Source organism: Lissotriton helveticus, chromosome 2_1 (genome assembly GCF_964261635.1).
Source record: "Lissotriton helveticus chromosome 2_1, aLisHel1.1, whole genome shotgun sequence".
NCBI classification, from domain to species: domain Eukaryota; kingdom Metazoa; phylum Chordata; class Amphibia; order Caudata; family Salamandridae; genus Lissotriton; species Lissotriton helveticus.
In genome coordinates this window covers 1869295378-1869301377 of record NC_136059.1, presented here as the reverse complement: position 1 = coordinate 1869301377, position 6000 = coordinate 1869295378, and positions in this window count along the sequence as shown.

The window sequence follows — 6000 nt, the reverse complement described above, 5'->3', positions numbered from 1 at the left end:
TTGTGTTGGCTTTAGGACTCTGTGCACTTTACCACTGCTAACCAGTGCTAAAGTGCTTGTGCTCTCTCCCTTTAACATTGTAACATTGGCTTACACCTGATTGGCATAATTCATTCACTTATGAGTCCCTTGTAAAGTGATATACATATATCTAGGGCCTGTAAATTAATTGCTACTGGTGGCCCTGCAGCACTTATTGTGACACTCACTTGAGCAGCTTCTTAAAACGTGTCCCGGGTCTAACATTAAAGCCATAATGTAGTTTTAAAATCCCAGTTTAATTTGGGAATATAACCCCGTTGCCAAGCCTAAAACACCCACTTATTGTATATAGGTCACTCTTAAGGTAGGCCGTAGGTAGCCTATAGGGCAGGGTGCATTGTAATTAAAATGTTTGAGATGTATTTTCAAGTTTTACATGTCCTAGTAGTGAAAAACTCCTACGTTTGTTTTTTACTACTGTGAGGCCTATCTCTCACATTGGATAACATTGAGTTGCCTTATTACATTTAAAAAGTGTTTTCGATTGAGAACAGATAAATATTTTGCATTTGGTGTCTGACAAATTGTTATTTAAAACCCTTTTTAACGGTAAAATCGGATTTTAGGTTGCAATTTCAAAAATTCCCTTTTTAGAAAACTGCCATTACCTGCCCTAACAATTTGGTGCCTGCAGACTGTTACCGGGTCCCGTGACTAAGTGTAATTGGCAGTTGGACTTTCTTTATTTCTCCCAAACAGTCAGAAAATAGAGGGATTTGGTGTGCTTGGATGGGCCATCAACTGGCAGAGGGGCAGTGCTGGTCACAGACCTTCTTGTTACTGAAAAGATTATGATCTGCCTTCAAATTAAGGACTTTTATCCACGGTTGTGTTCATGCAGCCAGCTTGGAACAAAAGCAAGGGAGGCAGGAAACAGTATACACTTTGAAGGAAGTTCTCGAGAAACTTCTACTACTTCAAAAAAGGCACTAGGTATAAAATGAGGTCCCCCAGGCCCACTCTTCTGTTCACTCTCTGGACCTGCTGCTGTGGCCTGCAGTGTATGCCACAAGACTGCTTTACCCCACTTTGAAGGACTACTTTGCTGTCTGGAGCCTGCCTTGAACCCTCAGAGTACTGCACTGCTATTCTGTTGTTGAACCCAAGACTACCACAGTTGCTGCAAGGGCTAGTTAGCTGGCCTCCTAATCAGAGCCACAAAGACAGAAAAGGCTCCAATCCTCTTGAACCCGCACCAGGACCTAGACTGAGTGAGTCCTAAACCCCGAAGTGGTGTCCCGCCAGTCTGGACCCTTGATGGTGGTGGTTTTAAGGGTGCCCGGGTCCAACATGCTCTTTTGCCAGCTAAGGTGCATTACTGGTCAGCCTGAATTTGTGGCTGCTCCACTACGTTCTTCTCCACAGCAGCAAATTGTGTTCAGTGGTCCTTCGTCAAAGGGGTATCCATCCTCCTGGTACTCTCATCAGCTAGAGCCACAAGCTTTGTCCTGCTGGACATTTTTTACTTCTAAAAATGTTACTAAGTCTGATTGAATAAATCTTCACTGCAATTTCATCCAGTGCCTCACCGATACCGGTGCTCCCTCCTCGGACACCCCCGGCAGCCTTGCTCCCCCATACCTTCTCCGAACATTTTTCTTCACATTTCTTCTAAGAATGAAGGTAAGTGCTGACCGGGAACAAATCCTCTCTTTTTGTCAGACACGTGCTCCATTGCAGTCGGCAATATTTTTTTACCTTGACCCAGTCTCACACGACTAGATTTCTGCGGTTGGCGTTATGAACTTCTGGGGGGCTAATTTTTATCTTAAACTTTAAAATTTCATAACTCCAGTGCTAATGATTAGATTTTTGTAATTTTGTCAAATTTACTCTATTTTTCTAAATTCATGTCGGATTTTTCCTGTGTTGTGCTTTCTTCTTCTTATTGTTAATGTGCTGCATACATTATTTACACAATTCCTCTAAGTTAAGCCTGACTGATTTGTACCAAGCGACTAGAGTGTTATTCACAGAATAATTTAGTGGCTTTTGTGGTTCTCCCTGACAGGGATTGTGGTTGCTGCTTGAGCTGGGTTAACATTCCACTAAACCAACAACTCATTGAATTGAGCTTTTGTTCTATGGGGATAAATATGCAAACTTTCTGAATGAAACAGGAGTAATGGTTACAGTGTATCGCACCTCAAAATTTTGGGATTCTGTGACCACTAGTTTTTTTTTACTTTGTATCAACAGTTTTTGGGCTTAACAAATCTAAAAATAGCCTTTCTACTTCTTTGGGTTGCAGCAGAGATCTCAAAATTTGGTTGACTCTTGAAATTTCTGAATCTAAGAAAACTGGTGACAATTAGCAACATGTCAAATTTTCACTCCATCAATCTTATTTCACTATTTTTTTATGTTCATGTATAGTATACTTAAATATACCATATGCACATTAATGTCTTTTATAGTAAAAATGTACTTGAGCTTGTTAAAGAAAAAGGTAAAATAGTTGTTATTTGTACAAAAGTTACTTATTATTTAAATATTATGAAAGAAATAAACTTGATGTATAGTATTTTTGGAAAGGCTGACCAGCAAAGAAAGGTTACAAGCATAGGTGATATGTTCATATGTTCATACTTACGAACCATGAATAAGCAAGGGTTTGAGACTAATTTAATAATAGCATTTCTCCACACTGAGGGGCAGATATACAAGCGAAAAACAGCAATGTGGGGAAAGGGTCTAAGGGGAAAAAAATATTTAAAGACCAGCTCGCATCCTGTCCCCCAGACTTACAAGTAACAACACACAGGGGATGCTAAGGGTCTAGAAAGAAACTACTAAATGCTAAACACTCGAATGTAGTGTGAAGAAGTAGTTATTCTAAGGAGAGAACAGGAGTGTGAAAGAATAAGATATAGAAATATAGAAAACACCCATCAACCCACCCATTGGCGGAGTCTCATCATCTGGGTTATAATTGAAGACTGGTATCTACTAGGCACCTCACTGGACCTGTGTCGAGGAATGCTAGTATTAGATCCACCAGTAAGAGAGACAGCCAATAGGATAAATTGGTAGGCTGAAGGAGAAAAAGAGTTGCAGTGCTCAAAAAAGTGTGTAATGTAAGAGAAAAGTGCAAAATATAAAATTGCCTGTTATGATGCCAAGAAATAATTTTATTGGAGGGCGGTAAACACAACGGCAACATTAAAAGCAGAGTGATGATAGTGTGTCAAATCAATGTACTACTATCAGTTGAGCATGATAACGGTCAACATGTTTCAGCCTGGCATGGCTTTCTTCAGGACCTATGAATATACACTACTGCAACAGTGAAAAAAGAAAATGAAAATAATGTAGACCTACCAGTAAAGATTTACTATATGGTAGTCTCATGTCGATGTGACCAGAACTCTCCTACAGAAGAAAAAACAAACAGACACAGCAAAACAAATGTAACCATATGAAAACATCAGTGCATGTGTAAATCAGCATACCACATTCTCATTGAAGCAACTCACCCATAATAATTATGGAGAAGGCCTCACCTCGCCTGGCACTCCCTCAGGTCAAAAGAGGCCCGCTCTAAAAGATGGGAAGAATAAACAATATTCGTAAATCTGGCTAAAAAAACATGTGTTTGAATTCTTTTGTGTTTCTATAATTGAAAACCTATTAGGTTTGAGTAGGCAGTAACACAAGGCAAAAAGTAACCTGTCAAGCATCGTTATTTCTTGGCGAGCGAAAGACATCTCAAACTAGTATATTAGTGTGATGAATGATAGTACATTGGTTGGTAACATTGTGTCTCTACAACTCTCTACAGTAAGAGCTGTAATCATGACAAAGAGAGTGTGACAACAACGTCCCTTCCTGAATCTTTAATACCCAACTCTTTCAGTTGTTAAGTAAATAGCAGTAAAAACCACATACTGAGCTCCAAAAGTCAAGCGTACAGGGAGCCTCGTTGACAAGCCCCAATCTATAGAGGCTACATAAAGACCAGTATACAGCAGAAATCAAGGCGAGAAGTGATGCAATAAAGTCCGCAGAGGTGGTCACTAACCTGTCCGTCGTTGCCTCGGTCATGTGTCTGAGCCGAGGGGAAGGTGACGAGAGAAGCCGAGTCGTCACTACGCCGCTTTGTTTTAGCGCGGTTCCACTCTGGTCCGCAAAGCCTTTGATTTGCTAATAACACTTACGACATCTGAAATATAAGTCTAGCTTCCGGTTTCCGGTTTCGTGATGAACCAATCGCCACACAGTAAGAGCGGTTGAGTTTGACGAAGCTGTTTCCATTCTGGTCCGCTACCTGTCTACTTAATCTGACGAGTCGGCTTCTCTCGTCACCTTCCCCTCGGCTCAGACACATGACCGAGGCAACGACGGACAGGTTAGTGACCACTTCTGCGGACTTTATTGCATCACTTCTCGCCTTGATTTCTGCTGTATACTGGTCTTTATGTAGCCTCTATAGATTGGGGCTTGTCAACGAGGCTCCCTGTACGCTTGACTTTTGGAGCTCAGTATGTGGTTTTTACTGCTATTTACTTAACAACTGAAAGAGTTGGGTATTAAAGATTCAGGAAGGGACATTGTTGTCACACTCTCTTTGTCATGATTACAGCTCTTACTGTAGAGAGTTGTAGAGACACAACGTTACCAACCAATGTACTATCATTCATCATACTAATATACTAGTTTGAGATGTCTTTCGCTCACCAAGAAATAACGATGCTTGACAGGTTACTTTTTGCCTTGTGTTACTGCCTACTCAAACCTAATAGGTTTTCAATTATAGAAACACAAAAGAATTCAAACACGTGTTTTTTTAGCCAGATTTACGAATATTGTTTATTCTTCCCATCTTTTAGAGAGGGGCCTCTTTTGACCTGAGCGAGTGCCAGGCAAGGTGAGGCCTTCTCCATAATTATTATGGGTGAGTTGCTTCAATGAGAATGTGGTATGCTGATTTACACATGCACTGATGTTTTCATATGGTTACATTTGTTTTGCTGTGTCTGTTTGTTTTTTCTTCTGTAGGAGAGTTCTGGTCACATCGACATGAGACTACCATATAGTAAATCTTTACTGGTAGGTCTACATTATTTTCATTTTCTTTTTTCACTGTTGCAGTAGTGTATATTCATAGGTCCTGAAGAAAGCCATGCCAGGCTGAAAGATATTGACCGTTATCATCCTCAACTGATAGTAGTACATTGATTTGACACACTATCATCACTCTTCCTTTGATGTTGCCGTTGTGTTGACTGCCCTCCAATAAAGTTATTTCTTGGCATCATAACAGGCAATTTTATATTTTGCACTTTTCTCTTACATTACACACTTTTTTGAGCACTGCAATTTTTTTTCTCCTTCAGCCTACCAATATATCCTGTTGGCTGTCTCTCTTACTGGTGGATCTAATACTAGCATTCCTCGGCACAGGTCCAGTGAGGTGCCTAGTAGATACCAGTCTTCAATTATAACCCAGATGATGAGACTCCGCCAATGGATGGGTTGATGGTTTTTTTCTATATTTCTATATCTTATTCTTTCACACTCCTGTTCTCTCCTTAGAATAACTACTTCTTCACACTACATTCGAGTGTTTAGCATTTAGTAGTTTCTTTCTAGACCCTTAGCATCCCCTGTGTGTTGTTGCAGATATACAAGCCCCTTGCACCACTTTTGCATCACTTTTAGCATGGGAAAAGTGACTCAAAAGTGGCGCAAGAGGCCGGTAAATCTACCCCCGAAAGTCTTTATCTACATAGTATATATTCCAAACCGTAAGATTACCAGGGTACCTCACACTATTCTTGTGGTTACGAATAATGCCAAGTGTCTCTCTATGCCATGTTGGTGTTTATGGATAATTTAAGACCAACAAGTTTTCTTTACTTATGTTGTTCATGAACAGTACTGAGCGTCTTGACATATATATATATATATATATATATATATATATATATATATATATATAAAGCACTTCTTCATATA